Genomic DNA, 12,810 nt, shown 5'->3' on the forward strand with positions numbered 1-12,810 from the left:
CATAGCAACAAGTCTAAAACCTATAACGCTAAAAAACTGGATTTCGGTACCAGTGGCGGGCTTTGATAACATTGTCAATTGTGTGGCTTTGTACTTCACTGTAAAGAGCATGATATGTTATTTATTTTTAAGTATATGGTTAATTTCTTTTCAAAGATGTCATTGAAGCTGGTCGTATTATACCAACACATTCAAAGAATAGAGTTTGTTTGTTCATCGTTACGCAATAAATTATACGCTGCTGGCCAAAATCTTAAGGCTAATGAATATAAAGAAAAAATGCATTTTGCGTTGTTAGACTCAACCACTTATTTGAGTAGAGCTTTGAAAGATGAGAATAAAAATAAAAAAAACGTTTTTAGCATTTAATTGGGAAAATGTGAACACTATGATATTAGCCTAAATACTAGCTGGTCAAAAGTTTGAGACCATAACAAAAGGAAGTCCTAAATAGGATAGGAAATGCCCAACAAGAGTTCTCAGTAGTGAGTTGCATGGCAGTCATTGCGAATAACTGCAAATATTCGCTTTGGCATGGTTGATATAAACGTTTGCAGTATGTTATTCCAAAGAGTGAAGATGGCTTTACGAGGATCATGCACTGTTTGGAATTGACGTCCATTTCTATAAACTTTACTTGCCATCAACTCCTAAACATTTTCAATGGGGTTCAGTTCAGGCGAACACACTGGATGGTCCGAGAGAAACACGTTATTCAGCATGAAAAGTCCTTGTCCTGTAGGCATGGTAGCTTGCAGCGTTGTCCTGCTGAAAGAACCAGTCATTTACACACAAGCGAGGGTCTTCAGTCAATAAGAGTGCTCTCTCCAACATGCCAATGTAGCCAGCTACTGTTAGATGCTCCTGTATAATCTGAAACTCCATTGTTCCATGGAAAGAGAAAGCACCCCAGATCATGATGTAACCTCCTCCACTGTATCGTGTAGAAAATGTCTCCAGTGGGATATCCTTATCGTGCCAGCAACGTTGGAAGCCATCAATACCACCCAAGTTAGTTTTTCTCATCAGAGGATAAAACCTTCTTCCACTTGTCTACGTCCCATGTTTGGTGCTTTTCAGCAAAGTTTAACCGAGCTGTTTCGTGGTGTGTGAGGAGGCGTGGCCTTTAAAGACGTTTACGGTTTTTAAAGCCTTTCTCTCTTAGATGTCGTCTTATTGTTCTTGAGCTGCATTCTGCGTCTGTAAGAGCCTTAATCTGGTTCGACGATTGGCTGGTTTCTTGCCAGACAACCCGTCAAATCCTCCTGCTCAACGCCGGCGAAATTTTCTTGGGCCGACCATTTGAAATTCTCATTCCATATCCCTCAAGGTCTTTTAAGAAATTTGCAAGAGCAGTTTGCTACGCCCAATCTCACCAGCGATGGCACGTTGAGAGAGACCTTGCTTTTGCAGCTCGACAATTCTGCCATGTTCAAATTCTCTCAACTTTTTAGTCTTTGCCATGTTTTTACCCAAGGAGATGTCAGTGGGAGATGTTGACAACGCTAATGCTTGAGCACAAATGACTAAATTTTGTTACGTGTTTACTTATTAACGCTTCGTTTCAGTATGGTTTTAAACTTTTTACCAGCTAGTATTTGGGCTAATTCCATAGTGTTCAAATTTTCCCTATTAAATGCTAAAGTTTTTATTTTTATTTTCCTTTAATTATTTTCATCTTTCAAAGCTCTACTAAAATAAATGGTTGATTCTAACAACGCAAAGTGCATATTTTCTTTATGTTCATTGGCCTTAAGATTTTGGCCAGCAGTGTATATATAGTTTGAGCGGCACATGTATCGAAACTCAATTTCACGAGGTAGAAACGTACTTCGAAAGTGTAGGTTTGCGGTAAACAGATGTTTTCATAACATTTCCTTTGCACTTGTTACAAATTAAAAATTGAAAAAAACAATCTAAACGGAACTGTAAAATGTATAAATAATTACGTTAAAACTACATAAGTAAGCAATACTTTGTTATATATTTTATAATGTCCTTCAATATATTTAAATTTATTTTTATTTGTTTTGTATTTAAATGTAAAGTTATACACAAGTCTATCTGGCTATGCTCATTGCAGGTACCGAAACCCAATCTTTAATTTTATAAATACCCAAGCGCACAGTTGGACCATGTGGAATAAATATGTTAGTTAACAATAACCAACAATAGTATGGTAACCAACGGCTGTGTACTCGTTAAAGATAACCAATACTTGTATGATATGTAAAGATGACGAACACTAATACCAGAGATAAAAAAGAAGCAGTGGTTCTCTGCAAACTGATGTTGTTGATCAACCAAATACTACTGGTTGAACTGCAAAAAAACGTATTGGATATACGTTTTACTATAACGTATTACTTTGAATGATATTTGATTTAGTGTTTATAATGTTACACTCAATAACTATGACAGAAACATTTCTGGATATCGTGTTATTTTTGCTTTGTTCGTAGTGCCATCTGTCGACATGAGTGTCACTTTGATATTAGGTTATTAACGAACGTACTTACCTAACTTACAGTTATTGTAGGTAATAAAGACATTTTCACGGCAGCCCGGCATGGCCAGGTGGGTTAAGGAGTTAGACTCGTAATCTGATGGTCTTAGGTTTAAATCTCTGTCGCATCAAACATGCTCGCCCTTTCAGCCGTGAGGGCGTTATAATGTGACAGTCGTTGGTAAAAGAGTAGCCCAAGAGTCAGCCGTGGGTGGTGATGACTAACTGCTTTCCTTCTAGTCTCACACTGCTAAATTAGGGACGGCTAACGCAAAGAGCCCTCGAGTAGCTTTGCCCGAAATTCGAAAAACAAACAAACAAACATTTTCACGTCGTAAGTATATTGATTCTACACTTGTGGAACTTAACAAGTGGTTATTGTACAGCTACGATAGCAGGATACAATTTTTACAACATTTCTTGTCACTATGTAAAGTTCATTAAAATGTGTTTGTAATTACTCGTCAGAGTTCATTGTTAGGATACTAAAACCGAACGCAAACCCACATTTTAATAGTTGAGATAGTAAAACCACACGAAAACCCACAGTTTTAGCACAGTTAAGGTACTAAAATACTTTATCAAACAACAATGCTACTCATTATTAAATGGGTAACAACTAAGATATCGTTAATAAATGGGTAACAACCAAAATATCGTTAATAAATGGGTAACAACTAAAATATCGTTAATAAATGGGTAACAACCAAAATATCGTTAATAAATGGGTAACGACTAAGATATCATTAATAAATGGGTAACAACTGAGATATCGTTAATAAATGGGTAACAACTAAGATATCGTTAATAAATGGGTAACAAATTAGATATCGTTAATAAATGGGTAACAACTAAGATATCGTTAATAAATGTATAACAACTAAGATATTGTTAATAAATGGGTAACAACTAAGATATCGTTAATAAGTGGGTAACAACTAAGATATCGTTAATAAGTGGGTAACAACAAATATATCGTTAATAAATGGGTAACAAATTAGATATCGTTAATAAATGGGTAACAACTAAGATATCGTTAATTAATGTATAACAACTAAAATATTGTTAATAAATGGGTAACAACTAAGATATCGTTAATAAATGGGTAACAACTAAGATATTGTTGATAAGTGGGTAATAACTAAGATATCGTTAATAAATGGTAACAACTAAGATATCGTTAGTAAATGGGTAACAACTAAGATATCGTTAATAAATGGGTAACAACTAAGATATTTTATTCAATACTCACTATAAAAACTCTGATGTAACAAGTTGATGTGTGATATGATTTATTATGGATGAGAATCCAAGAAAAACACAGGAAATCAACAAATATTTATCAGTACTTTTAAGTGTATTTTTAATTTCCCGCAAAGCTACACGAGGGCTATCTGCGCTAACCGTCCGTACGTTGGCAGTGTAAGACTAAAGGGGAAAAAGCTGGTCATCACCACCCACCGTTAACTATGGGGTACCCTTTACCATCGAATAGTGGGATTGGCCATCACATTATAATGCCTCCATAGCTGAAAGGGCGAACATGTTTGGTATGATGGAGATTCGAGTCCGCCACCTTCAGATTACGAGTTCAGCGCCTTAACAACCTGGACATACTGAGCCTATTCTTATTAGCCAAGTCTTAAACAATGAAACACGTTTATAGATCATAAGTTGCCTTTAGAAAGTATTACAAAATTAATTATGACCTTGGGAAAAATAGCACATTATGGTTATTTGAGTTTGTATAAAATAATAAAACGTTTCTATAAAATAACTGCAGAATCCTAACAGCTTTCGATGTGAACATTTAAATATAAAAAATAAAACGACTTTAGATTTTGTTTGATATTTTACACCACAGTTTTATTTTTAGTAGTTACTTTTCCGGGCTGCGTATCAGAAAGTCCATAGCTCGAGATGTGATACCACTGAACAATCTCGCAAATGCAAACTTTTAGCTTTGTCAATCCGAGAGTTCATTATTTGTATCCTTCTGTCACAAATCAAGTTTTCTTGGTTGGGACTGTAGATGCATTATTAGAGTCTCTCACTTACAAAGTAGAGACCTGAATATGTAAAACAAAGGACCAGATTATGAGGTTTAAAATCGTTACAAAACGTTATTATGACCTTCTTTAGCAAGGTTGATTAATATTGTTAAATCTGGTTTTTTATGTTTGCAGCAAAATTAATAGCCCTTGTTCAGAACTTCAAGCATGCAAAGTTATTCCAAAGTGTGGCTAACGTTCTTCTATGTCATCTTCCGTCATAGTATGTTGATTGGATAACTTTATTGATACGGTCTGCTAATTTCTGTAGCTTCGCGATTTATTCATGCACCTGTAGTAGTCCAAGAAAATTCTGCACTCATAGGTGGAAACATAATTGCGGTAAACCAAATTATTTTTAATTTATGTTTAGAAGTACGTGTTGAGTTCCATTTTGTGTCTAGATGTTAGTGTCTAAAGTCATAGAGTTTCATTTTGTGTCTAGGTTTTTGTGATTAAAGTCATTGTAGAGAGAGATATGGATGATTTTTCTAATTCAGTTTAAAGATGTTTCATCCTGGTGTTGAAGTTATTTATTCCTTTTCAATGTTCTGCAGTATTCCTTTGATCTTTTCTAAGACTTCTGTACTTTCCATCCGATTCTTTGATGTTCTTGATTTAGTAAAATATCTTTTCATTTTTTGATGGTTTTTTTATTTATTTAATATTATTATAATCTTTCTATACATCACATAGACCTTTTGCAACATCAATCTTTAGGTCCTAATCTTTAATAGCTTCTTCGATTTTACACTCGATTTTGTAATGTTTCTGTTAATGTTGCATTCTTGTGATTCCTCTGTTAATTTCTTGCTTCGTTCTTTCTGATCTTTTAATTTTCTGTTTTCTTCATTCTCTGATTCTTTCGTCCAGCTAATTTTTCTCGTTTTCCTTTTGGTCTCTTTACAACTGTTTCATCACTTCGATCTACCTTTGAGCCTTTGTGTTCGTTTTGAAGCTCAATCGAGATGTATCATATTTTCACCGACATAGTGCCACATCTGTCACCCGTGTTCCTATTGTTTTTCATAACATTTTTAACCATTTGTTTGCTACAAAGTTCGCATTTTGAAGTTTCAACATTTCTTTGTAAATTAATACCTTATATTAAATATTGATCATTTTGATCTTCAGGTCTCCATCAGCTTTTTCTCTGATGACAGACAGAAAGTTGTATTTTTCTCCAACCTAACCCAAAGCATACTTTCTTGAATGCGAGAGCCAAATATTTCAACTAAGTCATTCTCGGTTGTTTTTTTTTCCTATACGATATTTAAAGCACCACAACAGATTTACAAACTTTCTACACACGTTCATCGATACAGCTCGAAGTTTGCTCAATCGCGAGTGCGTAGAAACTGAAACTTTTTAATCTATACATCAATGTGAAAGAGTGGTGAAGTGTGGCATACAAATCAACTCGAGGTGTTTACATTAAAGATAAGGATTCAATAAGAGCGTGCATTAGAACTTTCTCAAAACTTTTTTAGAATAACTTACTTCAAAATATTTTTCTTCAAACTATAACCATTAGTATTTCAACAACTCAGTAACACGCCGACATTATTCTAAAAACAAGCAGATGTCACTAATAAGCACACCAGCTGACAAATAGCACAATAAAATTTCTAAAAACTTAAATATAGCCATTTGACACATTCATTTTTTTAATAGGAAAATTTGATTTTAAACTAAGCTCTTATTAAAGAAAGAAATTGAATAATTTGCTGTTTAAGTATCAAAATATGTCATTTAAATAGTAAGTTTTGAAATACTAAGCTGGGCGTGGCATGGCCTAGCGCGTTAAGGCGTGCGCTTCGTAATATGAGGGTCGCATTATGCGCCCGAGTCGCGCCAGACATGCCTGCCCTCCCAACCTTGGGGTTATAACTTGACGGTTAATCCCATTTTTCTTTGGTAAAAGAGTAGCCCAATAGTTAGAGATGGGTGGTGATGACTAGCTGCTTTCCCTCTAGTCTTACACTGCTTAATTAGGGACGGCTAGCACAGATAGCCCTCGAGTAGCTTTTTGCGAAATTCCAAAAACCAAAACCAACCGAAATACTAAGCTGCATGTATATTAATAGCGTTGAAAATAATCCTTTACCTTTTATCGTTCAGATCAAGCGACGAGTATTGGTATTAGAAAAAAGGCCCGTTTGGAAGTACATGTGGAAATAAAAGATACGCATACATCTGAAATACTACTTTCACACATCTATAATTTCGTATCCGTAATGGACGTGGAAAGTGTGGAAATACAATAACATCTCGAATTTAACAATTTTATTTTATTTAATCTGTAAACACAATCTGCATTTACAATCTGCTTAAATATCCTTCATTCAAAAAAATACATAAACTACATACCAGAAACAAAAAATATTGTTATTTAACAACTATTAAGGTTATTAAAACTATTAATGTATATTTATTGTCATCCATAATTTTGAGCTACTGTTCACAGGGAAGAGAGCTACTAAAAAACATGTTATTACCTCAGTGCACATTTGGGTCTTATAAAACACCCAAATCTAAAATGAAACACGTATGTTCTGATGAATTACCAACTTTCCAGGTATTTAAACGACAAATATTATACAAACGGCAGTTAACGATCAAACATCTTTGTCAACTTTAAACATTACGAAAATCTAATTCGATATATTCATATTAAAAATGATGATGTACTACAGTTTTCTTTTCAAGATGTTTTCCCTGCAAATAATATATTCATAACTAATCCATGTAAACTGCCAAAAATCCGGCGAAGTAATTTTCAATAATTTCTCAAATTTTGTTTCTCGTAGCATCTCGTGCTAAAGTTATTTGGTTATGAAAGTAATAACGCAAATTCGAGACCTCAAAGAGACAAATACTTATTTAGGCATAGCACATCATCTATACTCGTAAGTATGTTATGAACCTTTCGTTAGAATACTGCATTTACTACAAACCTGTTAGCATGTTAGCAGCTGTCTCTAAATTTGATTTACTGACCAAGTAGGAAGAAACCAGTCAACAATAACTTTCAACCGATACAAAGGAATAGATTGTCACGTCCGTAAAGCACCTAAACTTTAATGTGAAGGTGAGATATCATTCCAATGAATGGAATCGATAGCGTCTTGGCACCTACATCATTCAAATTTCTACAGTATGGCTAATCGATTCTTTTTATAGAAAAAACTAAATAAATCACACTAATAAATCCTGAAACTATGTAACAAATTTAAGTAAGAGAAAATATAAAAAGAAGTGAAATACTTGGCCCCGTTTTTATTCTAAATCTATAAAGCATAAATGTGATTATGAAGAAAATAAGCCAAGTTTTCCTCATTATGTAACTTAGATCTTTGTTTCGATTTCACGTTTCACTGTAACTACTTCACCTATACCAGTTCGGCGAAACGTCTTCATCAATATGTTGAACTAAACAAAACTTTCTTATTCTTTTTACACACACATACATTTATATGACGTTTTTTTCTTCACTTTTCATACATTTCGTGTCCTCTATAATTTTTAAATCTGGAGAAGAAAAGAAAAACTTCAGACTAAAGTGAGATTTTAAATCACACACCGCACCACGGATGAGTACGTTTCGAACATCAGATCACTTTAGACTTTCGTTTAAATTTCAAACGTGAAGGTCATTTTCTCCTCTCAATTCTGCTCACATTTAAATCTCTAGTGGCAATGATGCGCACTAAGGAATATGTACGGTGAAATACTTTGATTTTATCATTACACGTATAACACATGTCAACCGTGAGATAATAATCTTTTCAGATCAAGATAAAACTTTAATTGTAAATATCCCAATATCTACAGGTAAAAAGAAGAAAAAATATCAAAAATCAAACGATACTTAAACGACCGGTTCACAATTTATTTTCTTAAAGATTCTTGTGTGAAATAAACTGTTTAAATAAGTCCATTAACAAGATAATAGTAGCCTCCAAACGTCAGTAAAACTGAGACAATACACGTGATGTAGTTAAAAAATTTGTTCTGAATCAGCAGTCTCGACTGAAACACATTCGCCTCGTGGTTGTCACTTGCTACCTCGCTGCAAATTCTATGAAAAAAAGAAGAAAACGCAAAATTATTTACACCTGCCGTGATCGTCCAGTGGTTAGGACATTGCGTTGTGGCCGCAATAACCCAGGTTCGAATCCTGATCACGGCACACACGTTTACTTTTTCCAAAATTAACCTTAAGGGCGACATTACAAATAGGTAATCTCTTACAACATTTGTCGTTTGAAAACGAATATCAAGGTTTGAGTAACTTATCGCGTGATGTTATCTTACACGATTTATTTACCTTTAGAAATTCACCTGTTGGATCGTATTCGCCAACGGAAAATATTTATCAAAATTAACACTTTTTACATTATAAAACAGAAATAAAGCACTTTGTAAATTAGATAACACCTTAATCCAATACATTCTAGCTTTTATTTCATTGTACAGAATAAAGAAAGGTAAATATGTAATCGAAATTCTTCTTTCTAATTCTGAATATAAAATTGTTTAGTAGTACGTGTTTTCATTACATTACCTCGTAATGATATTGAAAAATCTTCATACACACTGCAATAATTTACATATTGTGAAAAAAACTGTTGCAAAGAAAGGTTATATTTCTTAAAACGTATCAAAGTAACTCCCTTACAATTCAGTTTTTATATTATTATTTCATAATTTCTAGTAATACGTAAATGGTTATCATGAGAAATGTTTTATAATACTATCACAAAGGACATGAGGTCAACGGTATAATACATGTGACTATTTCACCATCTTGACGACAGTTATCAGATTAGGTGTTTTTTAGGGTGATTATATAAACTCAACTGCATAATACAAAAGTAGGTCCTCGTTGCAGGCACAAAAATATGTGGAGAAAATGTAATAGAAAAATGGACATTTTTCTCACGTATAAATTTTCCCAAATAATTTACAGAAAATTCTTTCAAATCTTCGTCATGAAGATAAGTAAAATAATGATGAGAAAATATGTCCTCGCGAAACTAAACAATTCAAAAGTAAACTTTCTTGGCCTCATACAGCATGTCTTCACCAGAGAATACTGACACGGACAATTTGGAACAGTTTAAACTAACTACATCAATATTTAGGATCTGGCAGGACGTATCTTTTTACCAAAGCCCATGTAACTTGGCCTACACAAGAGTAGTACATGTTTTGTTTCCAACATCGTACTTCCTTGCTGAAGAAAATGAACGAAACCCAGATATTCAAATGGACAATATAGACAATTTTGGCCTATATCGCGGGGGTTTACACATGTAAAAAGAGTGTCTTGCACTAAGTACAGTTGAAAGCGGCTGAAACACGTGAATGTTGTTCGTACAATATTATGCTTTTTTATGACATATTGACCCACTATAATTACTAACAATGAGCATGTTCAAGAGTTTTTTTTTTAATGTGTTTTTCCTGCGGAAAAATATCTTTGCAGCTAATCCACAAAAACTGGCCAAAATTCGGCGAAGTAATTCTCAATAATTCCTCAAATTTTGTTTCTCGTAGCATCTCGTGGTAAAGATATTTGGTTATGAAAGTAATAACGCAAATTCGAGACCTGAAAGAGACAAATACATATTTTGGCGTAGCACATCTTCTGCACTCGTAAGAGTGTTATGAACCTATGGTTAGAATATTGTATTTACTACGAACCTATTAGTTAAATTTTCAGCTGTCTCTATATTTGATTTACTGACCCAATAGAAAGAAGCCAGTCAACAATAACTTTCAACCGATACTAAGGAGTTGATTGTCACGTCCTAAACTAAACTAAACTACCGTGGCAGGGTTCAGTTTAGAGAGAGAAAAATCAGAAGAGTTCTCTCCCCAACTGGGACTTTGTTCAGGAACTTTGTAGTTCCTCTTCGTCCCCTTTCGTGGATTGTTATTAAGATTAAGTGGTGATTTTTTTTGTATTTTTTTTATTATTATTATTTTAATAAATTAATTATCGTTATTATTTTTTACTTTTGGGTGGAGGATGTCTCTCTAAATGCTGTTTTGGGTGGAGGCGAAGGCAGCAGTGGAAAGAAAGGCCGGACTTGTCCGGAAAGGAAGAAGTTGGGCAGATGTGAATATGAATATAATTCATTCAAATCCAGATCAAATCAAACGGCACGATTCAGGGTCTGGCAAAAGAGTTGATGTGGGGGGAAACGGGAGTGCCCCGAGAAAACCCACTTTCACACGACAGGCGCCGAAAGTTTTGCCTGTCGTGTGCCCTGTACCTGAAAAAAAGGAATACATATAAATAACATGGATTTTATTTATTTAGATTCTTTGTTGAGTGGATTGTGATTCTTGAAATATGTTGTAAGGTGATATGTATTTTGTTGGTGCACTTGATAATTTGTGTAGTGATGCCGTTAGTTTGTTTCTATTTTCTGCTTTTAGATAATATTTGAGAGAAAGTTCTGTCATTCTATCTCTTATAGTTGGTAAATTACTGATTTGGTGTAGATAATTTGTTGGCGTAAATGATGGTAAACTGAATGCGGATTTTAATATTCTGTTTTGCTGCACTTGGATTTTTTGGAGTGTGTTGGTTGACATATTTTATGTTACTTGACATCCGTACTCTATTAGTGGACGGATGTAAGCCTTGTATATTTGTATAATGGTGTTCGGTGCGCATTTCGATTGTTTGCCAGTTATAGTCTTTAGATATGAAATCCTTTTTCTGATTGATGAGTGTATATTGTTTATGTGTTTTTTCCATGTTAGTTTTGTGTCGAAAGTGACGCCAAGGATTGTGATGTTTTTGCTCATGTTAATGGTTGTGTTTCCAAGTGATAGTTTTATTTTTTCTAGATTTTTTCTTTGCTTCTTTAGTTTTCTATAGAAGATGATTGCTTGTGTTTTGGTCGGATTTAACACGACCCTCCACTTGTTGCTCCGTGTTGAGACGTTGTTTAGTGATTCTTGTACACGAGACGTGGCCATTACTGGGTTTCTGGAGGTGCTCCAGATTGCGATGTCGTCTGCGTATTGTGAATTGTGTGTGTATGTTAGATTTGGAAAAGGTATGTCACTGACGAAAATTATGTATAGAAGTGGAGAGAGGACTGATCCTTGGGGCACTCCTGCCGTTATATTAAATAATTTGGATATGGTTTTATTGAATTTTACTTGTGCTGTTCTATTGGTTAGGAAATTTGAAATCCATTTGACTATCGTGGGATTTATTTGTAGGTGATTTAGTTTGTATATGATGGCGTTGTGCCAAACGCTGTCGAATGCTTTTTTGACATCTAGGAATACCCCGATGGTTACTTGATTGTTGTTGTAAGCTTTGTAGATTGATTCGGTGAGTCGTGTGAGGTGATCTGTTGTTTGTCTATTTTTACTGGAGGCATTTTGAGATTCTGGAAGGATGTTGTTTGATTCGCAAAAAATGGAGGAGACGGTTGAGATAATTCTCCATCAGTTTGCCAAGACAGCTTAACAGACTGATGGGGCGGAAATTATCTGGATTTGTTCTGTTAGTTTGTTTCTCGGGGATCGTTGTTATGATGGCTTTTTTCCACGTGTCAGGGTAATACCCGGTCGCTAGTGAAATGTTCATGATGTTTGTGAGAGGTGTTGTAGTAGAGAGTGGAACTTTTTTTTGAGAATAATATTTGGTATTTGGTCATGTCCGGGGGAAGTGTTCTTCAAGTTTTTGATATTAATCTTCAGTTCGATTGTGGTTATTTTTCTATTGATTGAATTTGAGTATGCTTCTAGTGTCACGCCGGGAAATCCTGGTGAGAATGAAGCTTGGTTTGTATTTATGTAGTTGTTGACATGGTGTTGGTGTTGTGTGTCGAAATCTGCTGAGTTTAAATCGCTAAAAGAGGATTTGTAATAGTCAGCTAATAAGTCAGCTTTCTCTTCGTCCGTCCTTGCGATTATATTGTTGTGTGTGATATGTTGTAGCATGTGATTTGTGTTTTTGTCTGAAGCAACACTCTTGAATTTTTTCCAGAATTATTTTGGATTGTTCTTGGTTTTTTCTAAGTTTTTACAGAAGTTATGCCAATTGTTTTCTCTGACTTTTTTAATTTCTTGTTTAATTTTTGTATTTGTTCTATTGATTTCTGTTTTAATGTGTGGATCGCTTGTGATGTAGTGTGTTCGTCTTAATTGTCTGCGTTTGATTACTAGTGCGTGAATTTCTGGTGTTAGAGTCCATTGAATAAGTGATTGTTTTCTTTT

At 34.4% G+C, this 12,810-nt stretch overlaps 1 non-coding gene across 1 annotated transcript; it reads left to right on the plus strand.

Moving 5' to 3' along the window:
• The first annotated feature begins 8,677 nt into the window (after positions 1 to 8,677).
• On the plus strand, positions 8,678 to 8,749 carry TRNAH-GUG (transfer RNA histidin (anticodon GUG)). The gene has a single exon. It is a non-coding gene; the product is annotated as a tRNA-His (tRNA).
• Positions 8,750 to 12,810: the final 4,061 nt, after the last annotated feature.

The sequence above is a fragment of the Tachypleus tridentatus genome, chromosome 13, assembly GCF_004210375.1.
Source record: "Tachypleus tridentatus isolate NWPU-2018 chromosome 13, ASM421037v1, whole genome shotgun sequence".
Classification (NCBI taxonomy): Eukaryota; Metazoa; Arthropoda; class Merostomata; order Xiphosura; family Limulidae; genus Tachypleus; species Tachypleus tridentatus.